Below are 17,589 nucleotides of genomic sequence, written 5' to 3'. Positions count from 1 at the left end.
AAAACGCGATAACGGTATCGTAGATGCCCGACTTAGCACCGCCACCACACACCCTGCATGCTCCACCGTGAAAATCAGCACTTTTTCCAGGATTCGCATGGCTAATTAGCAACAGCCACAATAAAGCAGAAACTCGAGCCTCACGCTATATTGCTATTTCTGAATTTCCCGCCTGAACTTTGTTCCTGGCAGATAAAAAAAAACCCCCCCGCACTTCCGATCATCATGCCCACATTACGACTTCAACCCATGCCTACGATGGGGAAGGAAAAAAAGAAGGAAGAAAAAAAAAAGCCACCACATGCATGATAGAGATAGAGAAAACGTTCCGTTTCAACACCCCATTTTATTACCGGCGTTCGCCTTCTCTCTCGAACGGAAAGAAATACGGATGGATGTCGCACAATAACGTGCGTGCAGAAGAATCGAAAGAAAGATGAGATAGAGTTACCTTACCTGCCCTCCCGTTTCGCAAGGCACAGGTACGATCCAGCACAGTAATCCAAAAGTGCACACACTAAGCGCTTTGAAGGGTATGTATTGCCGTGGGTTGGTGGAACGCAGTCGCTGGTTACGGTACTTGCGCTATGTATGGTATATATGGGCATTAAACAGCCTAAAATGGGTGGGAAGGGCGATAAAAAAGATCGGCTATTACAAGTATTATTCGTTTCGTCGAGTTGGTGGTGTGTACTGTACTGTAGACTATGTCTTAGCTCTTGTGTGTGCCATTCGTACCGGTAGATTGGCAAATGCGTTTAAGCTTCTTTCCCCGTTCTATTTTTCTCGTTCGGCGCCCCTGGAGCACAGCCGCATTTGTATGATATCGTGGGGTTGGTCTTTTTTTTTTTTTTTTTTTTTTTGATCTCGGTGATCTCGGTGTCATATGTCAGGGCTCCCTATAATGGGCGGGTTATTAATGTACGAGTACGGGAATTCAATGGAAGGGGTTTAATAATAAGCAACGGCGACTGCACTCGCTTGATGATCAAGCTTTTGCCAGCCTTTCTGAGCACAGCGGCCTATTACCCGGGAGGAATAGATGCATACGTACGACTGGACGAGTGAGAGGGGGTGATTGCTCGGTGCGTTTATTCCTGTCAAGGACTATGAAGTTGTGTATGCGGAGATGGAGAGGAATCAGGTGTTTGTGGGGGAAGGATCATATTTAACAGCCACAAGCGATGCGGTCGTCTAGCGCTGGTCGCTATCTTCGGGAATACGTATGCACGGTATGATAGATGAAGCATAAGTTAGTTGTGTCGGATTTGGTGTTCTCGGACAAAAAAGTCAGCACCGGTGCCACAGATAGAATACCCGTATGCAGGGAATAGGAGCCTCCCCCCACCCGTGATTAGGCCGAGTTCTTGATAGATAACCGATGTCTTTTCTCTTGTAAGCGGGAGGGTACGATACTACTCGTACTCGTACAGTATCGCAACCTCCTCTGTTCATCCCTGCACTGCACAAACCTAGTAAGGAATAGCCCCAAACTTGACTCCAACTGGGAATCTAGAGCAGCCACCTACAAGTACCTACCCCTGGGATGAAAAAAGTGTACGAGTAGTCAGTAAACGTTTCGGCTTCTCAAATAGGCATGCCAGCCTGGTTGCATTCTCCCATCTTTCTAGACTATTTTAACGTCCGCGGCTCGTGAGAACCCTCAGAGAGCTTGGTAGTTAGGCGGGGGTAAAGTGAAGGGAAATCCCTTGATGTGGGAACTCAAATGGCCAATAATTGGTGCCCTCTTTAGATACGAGGTACAAGGCCCACAGAGATATCGTGCATATCGAGGCCCAAGGCAAACCCCTCACCGGGCCCTACCAAGAGGCAGTATGATACGATATCATACTATCATAGTCGCTAGGCATCTCAGTGAAAATCAAGACAAATCCTCAAACCAGAACCAGTTATCCTACTACAAAACATAGGGCTATCGAGAATAAATGTATCGTATTCAGGAACAAGAAGGCTCGTTAGACTCACCGTGAACTTGGCACTGAAGACATCCCCTAAATACGATATTGCATCGAAGGAAATTCAACACCCACAGGACCTTGTAACCTACCCAATGGCGAATATATACGATACACATATCTTCCAGGTCCCTCATTGGGTAGCCCACCCGTCCAAGCGGCTACCATGGATGAAGGTCCGGAGAATTGTGGGTATATTCATGTAACCATCAGCCTCGTAACAACTCTAGCAATGGTATGAGCTTTTCTCCCCCTTTCCCGAGTCCCCTTGAGCCAGCTATATAGGGGGTAGTCATCTTAAAAAGAATTCCGGGGATTGCTGATGACAAATCATTGCAGCGCGTAAGACGGCATCGCAAGCGTTCATGTTAAAACCATCCAAGCTGGCCGATGGTAGCGAAAAAAAGGGCTGCCCAAAACAACCTCTGCCAATCGACGTGTATGCAGGCGCTTGTTGTGAATTGTGTTTCTGCTCCCCCACAAAGTGCCGTCCTGAGAGACACTCGCGACCGCTTGCGTCACCCTCTTGTGCATATGCCTATCTCTGGGTATTACTTCCTTCCTCTTCTCTTTCTCCCCCTATATGATGAATAGCAAATGCCAGAAAACCTCGACTCGATGTCTGCTCGTCCCTGCCTCTGCTCCTGTGATACTTTTCAAAAGCACTATCCACAGCACTAACCAATTTACCAATCCGAGAAGAAAAAAAGGTTTCAGAATCGAAAACTGAGGGATTATTTGTGATGGAGATATAGGTCTACGATACGCCAACTGACAAAAGTCTTGGCGGAACAGGTTTTCACTTTGCCTGTGGCGATGCCGGGTAGGTACATTGGGGTATGGGATCACCAGTTAAATTTACCGCAACCATAATCTGCAGCAAAAAGTGAAATTTTGTTTCAACACGCCTCCTCTCTCGTGACCGGAGTATGTAAGATTCATAAATTCTCTTTTCTTTATAGAGAGATGAATGGAAGAGGGGATATTATTAGTGAGTAGATGTTGCAGTGTTGCGGGGTGTTGTAGAGCAGGAAAGAGCCAAAAAGCTGAGAAAAACTGAGGGCTTGTTTGGCATGTATTCTGTACGTACAGTACCAACATTAAAAAACGCTGTGGTATTTGTCTTATGAAAGCGATGCAGCTTTTCAATGAATAAATGCGCTTGGCAGTATTTTTTAGTAGTGAGGCAAATCTTATCTGATCAATCAGCTCTGATCTTCAGCACTGCATATTAAGATACTGACGGATCCGCCATCATACCGCTGTTTTGCATTTCCCGCAATACAAATTTTATTACATTTTTTTATCGGTGAATGATATTTTGGCAGATAAGGATTGAAAACAGTTTTCTGTTTCTTTTTCTGGGCCGAGAATTGTTCTGGGAGGGAGAGGTGGGAGAATTATCCGTATTTAGGTATGATACTCGAAGTCTATTTTTCGACACCTTTAAATTCAGTGGCCCCTGGTTGATGCTACTTGGTGTTACCTAACGATAATAGAGTGTCCAACTCATAAAATATTTTTTATTAATATAATATAACTCGCAGGGGGTGCCTCGATAGCTCTATCGAACTATCACGATCCCTTTTAGTTATATAATATACTCTTTACATGTCAAGGTATTTGGACGCTTTTGCGCCAAGTCGGGCACAAATCAATGCCAAAGTGTCCGGGTGCTTTATAAACGTGCAAGCAAGCAGCCCGGTCTCAGGAGCCGGACGCCATAGCAGATTTCACACTTGGGATCCTCAGTTTTACGGATAGCTCAAGCGGTGAATGCGCAGCACAAAGGCATACTAGAAGGGAAGACTCCAACATTCTCGACAATGTAGATTTGAGATCTGGCCCGAGTACTGCGATAACCTGCACCAGCCGGTCATGTTGAGGAAATGGTAAGCAGGGTTGAGGAAAATCATCTTTGCGATACACGCACGCTCACACCCACGAACCCTGTAGGCAATTGCTGGGAAGTGGATGAAGGACGTCGCCTTGACCCTGCCTTGGGGAGCCCCGCTTCAAGTGTCCATTTCTGCAAGACACCATGATGACAACATTCATTATAGTCTAAAGTTATGGCAGTATGTCTTCTTTAAGGGAATTACTCGAGCGGATAGGGTCCGTGGTCACGGACCCTGAAGGAATTAAGTGTCATAGGAAAGCATACCTGTATCATATCATAGCCTTTCTTTCCTCAGTGGGCGCTGTTTTCGAGGGTTTGGTTTGGGTGCTGGGCACACCGCGTAGCTAATCGTATTCCCTCTCCACAGGGAGGGACGCACGTTCCAGAAACAGCCAAAATTTTAAATGCCGAACTCGCCACCCGAATGCGCCCAGTGACCGCTTTGCTTCCCCTGGTTGTTCGCTCGTTGTTTTTTCTTTTTTCTTTTTCGATTGTTGTCCGGGATGACGACCTTTGAGGAAACAAGAGTGGTGGGAATTTGATTCAATGTATTTAGGCACCTTTGATTATTGGAAGTGGGCAGTCCATGGTACGCGAAAAGATTGTAAAAGCCAACTCGGGGTGCTCATCACAATAGCGCTCAGTTCACAAAAGGAGCCTCCATATACTCGCGCGGGGGAGTTGAAACCGAACACTTTATACGGGAATTGTCACCTTTGGTGTCTGGTTTCAATTCCCCCACGGGAGTATCTCTGGTAGTCTACCCAATCTTTGTCAGCCAATCCAACCTCGAAATTGGGTGGTCCCCCGTGCCTAGTCAGGCGCCATCACACCTACTGGTACTCGTACTTGAGTAACTCGAACCTACCTAGTCTGGCTGCTGGTAAAATCTAGGTTCCGATACACGAGTACGGTACTGTACGGTACCGTACCCTCAATCTGTTCGGAAGCTTGAGGGCTTTAAAGCATCTGTTACAATTCCCCATGGCATCTAGAATGTGTGCTGTCCGCGAAACCAAAAGCACCGTATCTGGCTCATCTGATGGAGGTCACCGCTCGATACTCAAAACCTACCATCGCATTAATAGGGAGGCTTTGCTAGAGCAATGGGGCTGACCTTTCCAAATGCGCGATGGTGCTCGGTGGCTCAAACTTGCACAGTCTTAGGAACCACTCTTGAATAAGACGGCTGCACCAACGAAGGGGCTGTGCTTACACCCCGCTCACGGGGGATTGGTACAGTTTGCACCAACGCTCGGAGGAGATTTTTCAACCTTACCAAGTTATGTACGGTACTGTGCTTCTGCATGATTTGCTACAAAAAAACAAGCCCAATTCTTTTTCCGGCGGTCAAAGCAGGACCTCCCCTTTTTCGGTTCACTCGGAGCTAAGCCCAATGACCGCCAAGAGTGGGGAAACCATAGAATAGAAGGTAAAAGCAGCGCAAACAAGGATGAAAGCGAAAACCACGTGCATAAGACTCAAATGAGCGTGATAGATACGGTAGCACTGGTGGTACCCGTACCGTACTGTGGCCCCCGGGCCCGTCCGCAGGAGAGAAACACCACTCATAGTGCGTGTCATTCAAAACGTGTACCTGTAACATAATCTTTAAAATTATATAGCCTCTACAACCACAAGGCAAATTTAGAAATAAAAGCCCTGGCAATATGGAGAATACCCATGAGAATCAAGAGGAAGAAGTTACAAGTGCGCCAGGCTTCTGTGCTTTTCCAATAGAAATAATCATATAATATCACTCGATTTCACTCGACCCCCCCCCCCCAACTTACCCCCGAGTGCTGTAGAGGTTGGGGGCGGATCACTTTTCACGAGTTCAGCCCCGGTACGGTAAGAAGCACTTTCAAGTGCACAATACTACCGGTGGCCTACAGGATGTGTTGGACCCCGTAAACAGGCTGGTTTCCCTGTGTTACTCTGCGGTTACAATCGAAAAACTGGAGAGTAACGAGCAGGGGTATGGGCGAGGGGAGAAGGAGAGAAGAAGGGAAGGAAAGACTGAATTCCTCATATTTGGCGTGCCGTGCATCGGCGGGAGAAACCTTCGAGGAATACCGGTACGGTACTGTACCGCGCCGTCTACCGCTAGGAGAACTTTCGCGGGGATCGCCTTCCCTGTAGCCAGCCATAAAACTTTGAGGGGAAAAAGAAAAAATAGATACTGTTTGCATTTTTGAGACCTTCTCTACACAGAAACCTTGTGAAGGACATTTTTGGAGAGGTTTCACTTTTTCGATGGTATGATGCGATATCATACTCGAGTATTTCCCGGTCAATGGTATGATACCTGTACAAGTATCCTCGAGGGTTTATTCGAGCACTGTCAAGCACATGGTATCATATCCAAAGGGTTTTCCCGTCGTATTCATGATCACGAAAACCCCCGTGACTGATCAGTGTTCTGGGTGTTGGGCTTTCTGGCATGGGGCTTCACGGAACGGAGATCATCTGGGATGGAGGTGGAGTGAATGCGATGATGTTCCAACTTGACCATCAGGATTCGGGTCTCGATCGCGATGCGGAATTGGGGGGTTCCTTCCACAATCGTCAGATCCATACCCCCAAAATTTTTCTTCAGCCTCGAATTTTTTTTACCGAGGTGGGGAAACCACATAATCAATTACCGGTATCTGTCTCAGAAGACATGGATTTGAGCTGTGGCTTGCGTGTGGGAACTTCCCTCCTGGTGGTGTGGGGTGGCGGCGGGCTCATCCTCCTCAGATATTTCGTTCTCAGCTTAGGAATTTATCATCGGAAGAAAGCACTCGAGTGGGTTCCCACATGGTTGGATGATGCTGGCTATTGCTGGCTTCGCGCGATTGTTATTAGTTCTAGGTGGAGAAAGCTCAGTAATAATTGCACTTCTCCTCATGAAGGGTTTTCCGTCATTGTTTAGCCTTGAGATTTGTAGCGTCTACCGTAGGCAGAACATTAATCTGCACGTTTGATTGGTATATGTTCCACATGCGAATGCCCAAACTATTCATATTGGTCCACTCATTCTGTATCCTTGCATTCTTAAATCCACCCATGCAGTATCTCATAGGTGAAGGGAATTTCAGTTCAATCACCTTCCACCGTGACATCCCGGGAGCCCCCCTGGCCTCCCAGATGTTCCCGATAGTCGACTCGAGTACCGCGCAACGTCCTATTCACTTACTTAAACTTTGCATGACATTGCGGTACCCATCTTATGCAAGCGTAACCACCAGTATCTTCGCCAACCACTATATAACCTCCTCCTGCTGTACTGATGGAAAAGAGTCCATCTCCTCACAGCTCGCTCGCCCCCTACCTCCTTCTCACCCGAGCTTTGAAAAAAAAAAAAAAAAAAAACCTTTTGATATCACTGCCGTTCCAACACAGATCAAAATGCCCCCATCCGTTTTAAAGATCATTTCCTGCGAGGGCTTCAATTTCTTCTGTTGCTTCAGACCTTCGAACCTCAGCGAGTATTCCGAAGACTCTCAACGCAAGCCTGAAAACGTTGACACGAGGCAACCAGACACGAGGCAACCCGCAACAACTACAATCACTATCACCACCAATCCCCCTCGGGTCCGGCACCTAGACGGCAGCGCTCAAACAACTTCCAGTCCATCTGGTAGCACAACTTGATTGTGTGGTATGTCGATTGCCTAGTCACTGCGGTAGACTGCTGAATCCGTACCGATATTGTGCTGACAACCGGACCGTTCTTACCTGTCAGTTGGACCTCAAAAGTATCGTTTGGAAAGTGGTGGTGATGGTGAAGTGGAGAGGGTGGGATACCGGTGTGATGTAGTGGCGGCGGTTGGCGTGTTGGCTGTATCTTTGCAAGTTTAGCAGTCTTATATCGTCAATATAAATGCGATAATTTGTCCAAACCCTACGACTAACTTCAATTTTCAAGCTCAAAGCCCGAAGCCTCACCGATCTCCTACGTGCACATATATATATCACATGAGTAGAAACGGGTGCTACTGTATGAACTGAACCTAGAACCCGACCCCGCGGCGGAGAGAAGTGGGCAAAACTGGTTCCATGGTCTCACCCAACAACGTGCGGATTTGGGGAAATTAATTGGTGATACACTGTACTGTACTCGTACTCGGGCGTGGAGGCGTTTCGCCATCACTTTTACTCGAGCATGCGCTGGTCGAGTGCTTGTGTGACGGGACGAGAGATTTTGCCTACGGTACCCATTAATCACACAAAACATCACTCGAATTTCCTGATATGGCTTAGTGTGCCTTAAATGCCACCCTTGTACGCCAACTTGTTATCAACCCCCTCGTACTCCAATCGCAACCGGAATAACGATTGGTGGTCCGGCTGATTGTTTTCCATGCCATGGGGACATTCTCCTGTACCCGGATGCTCCACAGAGATCGGAAGCATAAAGTACGGTAATCGTTGCCTCCTCAGAGACGTAGGGCTCGGCCGCTGGTTCGTTCAAAACACGCAACCAACCACACAACCCCCGAACAGTGATTATATAAGCATCTTTTGCATGCTGTGATTGGTCAGTTCCGAAATGCGTTTTTGGGTAGGTAGGACTGCCCAATCAATAACAAACGGTATCATATCATATCCTAAACAGGCCCTAACTTCAAGTTGGTCTGTAAAAACAGCAAAACTGGTTCTGCTGACATCTCTTGTCGACCCTTCTCCCAGTCGGCGGGGGGGGGGTTCCCTTTTTCTCCCTTTTTTTTTCTCCTCTAGCTACATCAATATTACGAGTATGATATTTCTTACCATCCCATGAGCACCGTGCTAACGTACCCTATCCACTACCGTCCTATTCCGTACCGTACGAGTAATATATCTATGATACTTGGAGGGTGATTTAATTTTCTTTGGCTCTGAGAATCGAGACAGCGCACAACCCATGTAACGAGTTTGGCCGCCTCCCCCTAAGTGGTCATTTTTTGTGAGTTGTCGGGGAAGCTTATTTTTGGTTGTTTGAAGGGGATGGGGTTGCAGGTAACCTGACAGCCGGGATGACCACCGCATAACCTGTGCCTGGTTGGTCCTATGATATTTTGCCCAGGGGCGGGACCATGTATGTGAGGGTGCCCAGAATTCATTCCTTCTTGGACAACGAGGGGCGTCGGGGGTGCCTGGGGTGAACTAACCTCACGCCCGCGAACAAGTACTAAGGTATCATAGGGAGGGGGGGAATATATAACAAAGGATAAGCAATTCCAACTTCCAAGCCCGAAGTTGAGTTCCCGGTGTTCCCCCGGCGCTGGGTTGGGGATCTCACTATCCTTGCATGCCAAGACCAATCAATCTTTAGCCAATTCGGTAACAGTGGAATCTCAAATAATTGAAACAATGTTCTACGGAGGTACAACTCCTAAGTTTTGTATGTTACACTGGTTGCTAACACGATGCCCACTGCGAGTGTAACATACAAAACTTAGGTGCTGTACCTCCGTAGGTCATTGGAGTTGCCTCCTCTGGTACCGTACTCGTACTTGTAAGGTCTTTTTCATCTCTCAGAGGGGCTTAGCAGCGCTCTTTTTTTTTTTTGCTCTTTTCCTGCCCCTTTCCGATCCCTCGACTGCATGCCGGTAGCACATTGTCCAATTATGGTACCGTTCGGGATAATGCCCTGGGCGTACGGTATTATTTGATAAGGTGTATACCTCACGAGTTGACACATGAACAAGCTGAATATTACGAAGCTGCTCTGTAGACGCAGTGGAGGTAAAAACAAAAAGAAAAAAAAAACATGTTGGCTGGAAAACACATCCATCGATTTATATATAATCCATTCCCGGCCCACGAGCCTCGATAAATTTATTATCCTGGGACCGCCATCGGATTGCCGGGTACAGTTACGGTGATATGGCGGGAAGTCAGGAATAGTGGGCTGCAGAATCGGTGCGGCTTTTTGTAACTTTGTTTCGTTCGCCTTAGTTGATTCCTTCCGAGTGGTATGCGGCTTATGCCGTGTATTGCACGTCTGATTTATTTCCGCAGTACTTTACCAGGGAGGCAGTTTAGACGATATCAAAGCTCGATAGAGTTCGTCTTGAGTGAGTGGAGTGTGTCTTGGGCTATGCAGCGCCGGAGGGTAAATTATTCACACCAGGAGTTTGATGGATGCTTAAGGTAATAGAAATACAGCCAGGTATACAACTGACCAGAGTTTCGAGAAAAGGGGTCGAGAAAAGAGACCATTCGCTCAAACTACTGTGCTCAAGTAGAGAAAGTGAGAAGGAGGGCGCAGCTAGAACTGCCGTTCTTGATCACTGCTAATACGGACAACCGTGATGGTAATCCTGCTATGGCAAATTTAAATAGCTGTGAGGGTACTGTACAAGTCCCAGGCAAGAAGTATTCGGAAACAGGGGTCCCTGTCATGGGTTGCAGGGAGGGTGGAAGATGTGTGAAGGTCTGTGTACTTAGACTAAAAAGATAGTTAGCCCCTAATTAAAGATCATGAAATACCTTTTCAAAAAACATCGGGCGCAATTATTGTATCAAAATACTGTATCTTTTTAAGAGTTTTTTTCGTAAGTGAAATGCCAATTATACCAAAACAGGATATCAGTTAATTTATCTATAGACAATGCCACAAGTTAAAACCCAGGAAACCTCATACAAGCAGAGGTGCATAGTGCAGGCTTTACGATTTGAAGCAGGCTGGACATATCAGCAGATTTCTGATAACCAAGGGTTAGTAATTAGTACCATATCAGATATCTGTCATACACTGGCAACACTGAAAAAGAGAAAGGGTCGACCCTTCTCTATTACTCCCACTACCTGCTGAGTTCTTGTTACTGCTACAATAAGGGATGCTGAGCATTGTCAGATGCTATTAACAGATATCGCAAATATCTGCAGAGTCCAGGCCTTGGAGAAAATACTTCAAAAAGCCTTTGTCCTCGAGGGCTACCACTGCTGCAAGGCTCAGAAAAAGCCTTCTCTAAAGCCAGACCAGAAGACTAAACGGCTTGAATTCACTCTCACCCATTGAGGCTAGTGCCAAGAGGATTGGCAATGGGTTATCTGGACTGATGAATGCTACATGTGGCTGTCAGGCACATGTGGCATAGTCTAGATAACCTGTTGGACTGGGGAGGAGTATGAGGATACATGCCTCTCTTCTCAGTTTAAGAAGCGGGATGCTATCATGATCTGGGGGGGAATATGTGACCAGGCAAAGGCACCTCTTTTTTTTTAGGAGTGAGAGGATTGGAGTACAATAACCGCAAGTGCGTATTGTACCTATGTTTTAACTCTAGCTCTCTTTCCGTTCTGGTATTAGGAGAGTACTCAAGCCCAACAAAGACTTTGGGTAATGGAGGATGGTGCCTCTGCCTACAAGTGTCACGAATGTGGCTTGGCATGGAAAAGGTTTTCACGTGACACATAGTTATGAGTCACAGGTATGTTATTGTTTTGCGCATATAACGTATTCGGGTTATATGATTTGTTATGTATGGGATTTGTGATGCTTTCGCACATGGCTCAAATATGAGTCATGGGACATGTGCCTGACGAGTATGCCTTGCGAGTGTGCCTTGCGGGTAAGCCTTGCGCATATGATTTATGTTTCGCACATGACCTCATTATGAGGTCATGGGTTTCGCGCATATGACTCAGTCGAGTCATATGACTTGTTTATTGTATTATGATTGGTTTATGAGTTTTGCACATAACCTCGCTATAAGATCATGGGTTTTGAGCATGTGATCACTTTGGTCACATGACTAGTGTGTTATGATTTGGTTTCGCACATGTGACCACTTTAGGTCACATGATTAAAGGCGGGAAGAACACTATATAAGGAGGCCGATGCGGCCGAGGAAGATAGGTTCTTTACGCTTTGTTCTAAGTACTTTTCCTACTTACTACTTTAACGAATATAAAACACCTTTACGATCTTTATCCTTATTGCAACGTTATCATTACACCAATAAGTACTCGTCACGAAGACGAGTTAGAGAAAGCTTACGATAGGTGTTTCCGATAGAAGACAAAGGTCTTGTACTATCGGTAACATAGGTAGAGGCCTAGAGCTATCGTAAGACAAAGAGAGAAAGAGAAAGAAAAGATCAGTATCATTCCCCGTCGCCAAGAACTAACTATCTGGAAGGGGATCGTTACATTACAAAGTGTCACCTAGTGCGACACCAAACGATACAAGACGGCATCCTTCAACCCAGACAGGGAAGGAGATATTGACATCGACGATCAAAATCTTAATCTAGGAGGATTCAGCGACACCCTAGATCACGTCACAGCAGAAACCTCGAGAGCAGCAAGCCCAGTAACCCCAGAGAAAGGATCACCAGTCGATAGCTCTCCTGCTGGAACTCCATGACCTGAGAGAATGTCGGGATCCGCAGTACCTGGGCCACCAGCCCCAGCCGCTCCGGCACCAGGAACCAGCATACTTGGAATGACTGAAAATCAGTTTCAGGCATTTCTCGCAGCCACGCGAAATACAGGACAAGGAAATGTCCAACGACCAAAATCAAAGGAGCACGACACATACGAAGGAGGTTAAGATAAGCTATGAATATTCTTAGCACAATGCGAAGGAAATTTTGCTGTTAAAGGATACGGAGAACAACATGATGAGATCAAGATTCCATATGTGGAATCTCTGCTCAGAGGACTCGCGGGACAATGGATCATGCCTTTCCAAGATGGAAGGTAGCAGAGGGAATGGGTCACATACGATGAGTTCAAGGCGACACTCTTCGAACAATTTGGAGATCCCAACGCCAAAGAAACAGCAAGACGAAAGCTAGAAAAACTCCAGCAAGGAAAACAAATGTTCTTGGCATATTGGAACGAATGTTGACTATTGGAATACGAGGCCAAGTTTGATGATGTGACTCTCTACATCATCCTCCTGAGAAACTGCAGTGAGAGACTCCAAGAGGCATGGGGAATCTCTGACCTGCGCTATACGACAGCCGAACGATTTGCAAGAAGGGCAATCGACAAAGAAAGCAAATTAAACATGGTTCGGAGCAACTCGGAAAATACTATAGCGCACAGAGTAGTCCAATAATCCAGGAACATGGATGGGACCTTTAAACCGCAAGCACCTCGAGGAGAAAGTCGAGCATTACCACCAGGCGAACCAATGGAGTTAGACAAGTCAAAAACAGGACGTGCTCTGAATCTGTCTAAGGAAGAATACGCCAGAAGGATGAATGGGAAATTATGCCTAAGGTGAGGAAAAGCAGGGCATCAGATACGAGAATGCAGAAGCCGACCGGACAACGGATACCAGGGAAACAGAGCTGTTGGAAATAACCATTTCCAAAATCAGAAAAGGAGCAACATCCGCGAGATGATAGCAGAGGATTCACCGGCGGAAAACGACGAGGGTCCCCAGTAAATGGTGGTCTGGGAGACCAAAGAGGTGGACCTGAAAAACCCATCAAATTAGCGAACTACTACACGGCACCACACACGCAAAGAGGAGAAGAAGATGGAGATCAGGTGATCATCAAAACGAAGATATACAACAGAGAAAGTGAAGAAACAACAATATATGCAATGCTCGACTCGGGGGCCACTGAAGACTTTATCGACAAAGAAATATGCGACAAATACGGCCTCCACACCAAACAAGCGAAGAAGAACGAGCAAGTTTACCTAGCGGATGGAAAGCCAAGCGCTATGGGTCCTATAACCCATACAGCGACAGTACCTATAGACATTGGCAGCCATAGGGAAACGGCAACCTTTCAAGTGCCAGATCTGAAGAACCATGAGATAGTCCTAGGGATGCCATGGTTACGGAAGCATAATCCAACGATCGATTGGAATGAGAACAACGATCAACGTCTTCACAAGTGAACTATGTGCGATATGATGTCTCAACAGTTCACCTGTGGTCTACTCCACACCGATACGAGAAGCGGAAGAAGAAACTTTACATGCAAAGTTTGCCGAGATGTAGCAAGATAAGAGAGTCCGGATACAAAGGCTGGACCAAGAGGCAAAAGTGCCTACCAAGGGTTCCAAAGGGGCAGCAGGACACGACCTATACGCCAATGAAGGAATCAAGATACCTGCCAATGGACAGGCAACGATAGCAGCGGAAATAGCCATTGGACTTCCAGAAGGCACCTATGGACGAATAGCACCCCGCAGTAGTCTAGCAGTCAAACATCGACTCATAACCATGGCAGGAGTGATCGACGTCGACTATACAGTTGAAGTCAAAGTGGTCCTGGCCAACCTATCTCAAGAGGACTATCAAGTCCAGAAAGGCGATTGAATCGTACAGTTGATAATCGAAAAAATCAACCAAAAAGATCTGCATGAAGTAGATCAACTGGAAGAAACCATAAGAGGAAATAAGGGATTTGGAAGCACAGACCAAAGCCAGCTCGATACAACAAAAAGAATTGAGATCAAAGAAATCACAGTACAAGCCTTCGGACAGTACTATCGAAGAGGAGATACTACAGGAATTCTCAAATGGACATACGAAGACGAGAAAGCAGTTCTAGCAAAAATCAACATCAGCACAGAACTAGCAATCCAGGACAAGAAATACCAAAGCAAAAAAGGATGGAAAGAATTGGTTCCAAGAGAATATCATCAATTCACAAATCTATTCTAAGAAGAGGAAGCTACAGAGCTACCACCTCGAAGACCAGGAATCAACCACGAAATTTAGCTAGACAAAGACGAAAAAATGGGAAAAACAAAAGAGATTCCCTATAAGAAGTTATACCCCCTAAGGGAAGCAGAGCTTGAGGAACTTAGCAAGTATATCGAGCAAAACCTAAAGAGAGGATGGATCCAAGACTCTTTCGCGTCAGGAGGATCTCCAATACTATTCGTCAAAAAGAAAGACGGAAAAATGAGACTCTGCGTGGACTACAGGGCCCTCAATTCGGTTACCAAGAAAGACCGATATCCACTACCCTTGATTGGGGAAGTACTGGACAGACTACGATCAGCAAAATATTTCACCAAACTCGACATCAAAGATGCATACCACAATATACGCATCAAGGCAGGAGACGAATGGAAGACTACATTCGCCTCCAGATACGGAATGTTCGAATACTTGGTTATGCCCTTCGGGCTAACCAACGCACCGGCTTCATTCCAGAGATGGATCAACAAGGTACTTAATAAGTACCTCGACATATGTTGCATCGTATACTTGGACGATGTACTTATATACTCGGAAAACATACAACAACACCAAAAAGATATCAGTAACATCATGGTGGCAATACAAGGATCAGGAATGAAGATCAAACCAACAAAATGCGAATTCCATAAGGAAGAAACAGAATACCTTGGATTTATCATCAATCGAAGTAGGGTCAAGGTTGACCCAGTTAAAACAGTAGCTATTTGGGATTGGACCAAACCAAACAACAAGACAGATGTTCAGTGCTTTATGGGATTCTGCAACTTTTATTGAAGGTTCATAGAGGGATTTAGCAGGCTTGCAAAACCACTCTATAAACTTACCAAGAAAGACAAGAAATGGGAATAGGGAGAAAACGAACAAAAAGCATATGATGCAATACGAACCCATCTAATATCAGCACCCATACTGCTTCATTTCGACCCAAACCGAAAGACAATGATCGAAATGGATGCCTCGAAATACATATACTCAGGCATACTACCACAACAATGCGATGATGGAAAATGGAGGCGAGTGTCTTACCGATCTAAGCCAATGACCCCTGCAGAGTGCAACTACGATGTTGCAAACAAAGAACTATTAGCGATAGTTCAAGCATTAAAAGAATGGAGGAGATACGTTTCGAACAAGAACCATCCAGTCCGAGTTCTAACTGACCACAAGAACCTGGTCCCGTTCATGACCACAAAAGAACTAAACGACTGCCAGATAAGATGTATGGAGTACCTTAGTAAATACAACTTCAAAATCGAATACCTACCAGGAAAAGAGAGCGGAAAGCCAGATGCTCTTACGAGGATTGCAAGCAATAAACCACAAACGAAAGAAGACGAAAGAATCAAACAAAAAATACGAACCCTATTACCAAAAACCTACTTCGAGGCAATGGAGGTTATCCAATTCACATCAAAGGAGGAAAGAGGAATTGAGAATGCAAACGAGAAAGACAAAACAATCCAGGCAATAAGAGAAGCCTTGGAAGAAGGAAAAAAAGAGATGAAAGGAATTGCACTGGGGTTATGCCAATGGAAGGACAGAAATATGTGGTACGATGGAAAACAATGGATCCCGGAAGGAGAGGAGATAAGGACAGACATCATACGACAACACCATGATATCCGAATGGCAGGACACGGAGGAACCGCTAAAACCACGGAATTCATCACGAGGTCATTTTATTGGCCAGGACTGCGCGAAGGTATCAAACGATATGTCAAAAACTGTGACATATGCCAGAGAACGAAAACGGCTAAACATGCACCATATGGATTACTAAAATCAAATAAAGTCCCTGAACAACCATGGGAAACAATTACTATGGATTTCATCACGGACCTACCAACATCGGAAAATTGCGATAGCATCCTAGTCGTGGTGGATCGCCTGACCAAAATGAGTCATTTCATTCCGGTTAGAAAAGACATCAACACAAGGGATTTTATACAAACATTCTTCCGAGAGGTCTTTCGACTTCACGGCCTCCCCAAGAATATCATTACCGATCGAGGAACACTATTCACATCGGGACTATGGAAGAAAGTAACCGGAGAAATGGGAATACAAAACAGAATGAGCACAGCGTTCCACCCACAAACGGATGGACAAATGGAACGGGTAAATGCGATACTCGAACAATATTTAAGGGCCTACGTCAATTATCAGCAAGATGATTGGTACAAGCTGTTATCTATGGCCGAATTCGCATACAACAATGGAAAGCAAGAAACAATTGGTACGACACCCTTCTTCGCAAATTACGGACAACATCTACAAAGTCAGACCACATATCATACGATTATTGATGTGATACCGGATAAAACAGATATGGGGAAACTACACGAAACATTACAATACGAAATGAGTCAAGCACAACAACGACAGAAGGAACAATACGATAAGCATCGAAGACCAGATCCGAACATACGACCAGGAGATATGGTATGGCTAATATCACGCAACATTCATATGACGCGACCATCAAAGAAATTGGACTACAAGAAAATAGGACCATTCCGGATACTGGAAAAAGTGGGCAGTCAAGCTTATAAACTCAACCTTCCCCCCTCAATACGAATACACAACACATTCCACATCTCACTCCTCGAATTATATAACGACAATAAGTTTCCTTCCCAAACACTTATTCCTCCCCCTCCGATCGAACTCGATGGAGAACCAGAATACGAGCTCGACGAAATAGTCGATTCCCGCTTCTTCCACGGTCACCTCCAATACCGAGCCAAGTGGACAGGATACTCTCCTGAACACGATAAAACTTGGTACTTCGCACACAACTTCGAAAACACACAAGATGCCATCTCAACCTTCCACCCGCGATACCCAGGCAAGCCCGGCCCAGGTGACGATCACGTTCAACCAAGAGAAAAGCGAGGGAAAGACTCCCGCACCATTACAGCAACACGAGAGCTGGGGTGATAGCCCCCGCCAAACTACACCCACCAGCCCTGAATACTCATTCATGGGGCCAACCGACGAAGAACTCGAGGAAAGGGAAAGACAAGCACAGCATAACGCCATGTCAAGGACGGTAT

The sequence above is a fragment of the Tuber melanosporum genome (genome assembly GCF_000151645.1).
Source record: "Tuber melanosporum whole genome shotgun sequence assembly, scaffold_24, strain Mel28".
NCBI lineage: Eukaryota > Fungi > Ascomycota > Pezizomycetes > Pezizales > Tuberaceae > Tuber > Tuber melanosporum.
This window is presented reverse-complemented; position numbering follows the sequence as displayed.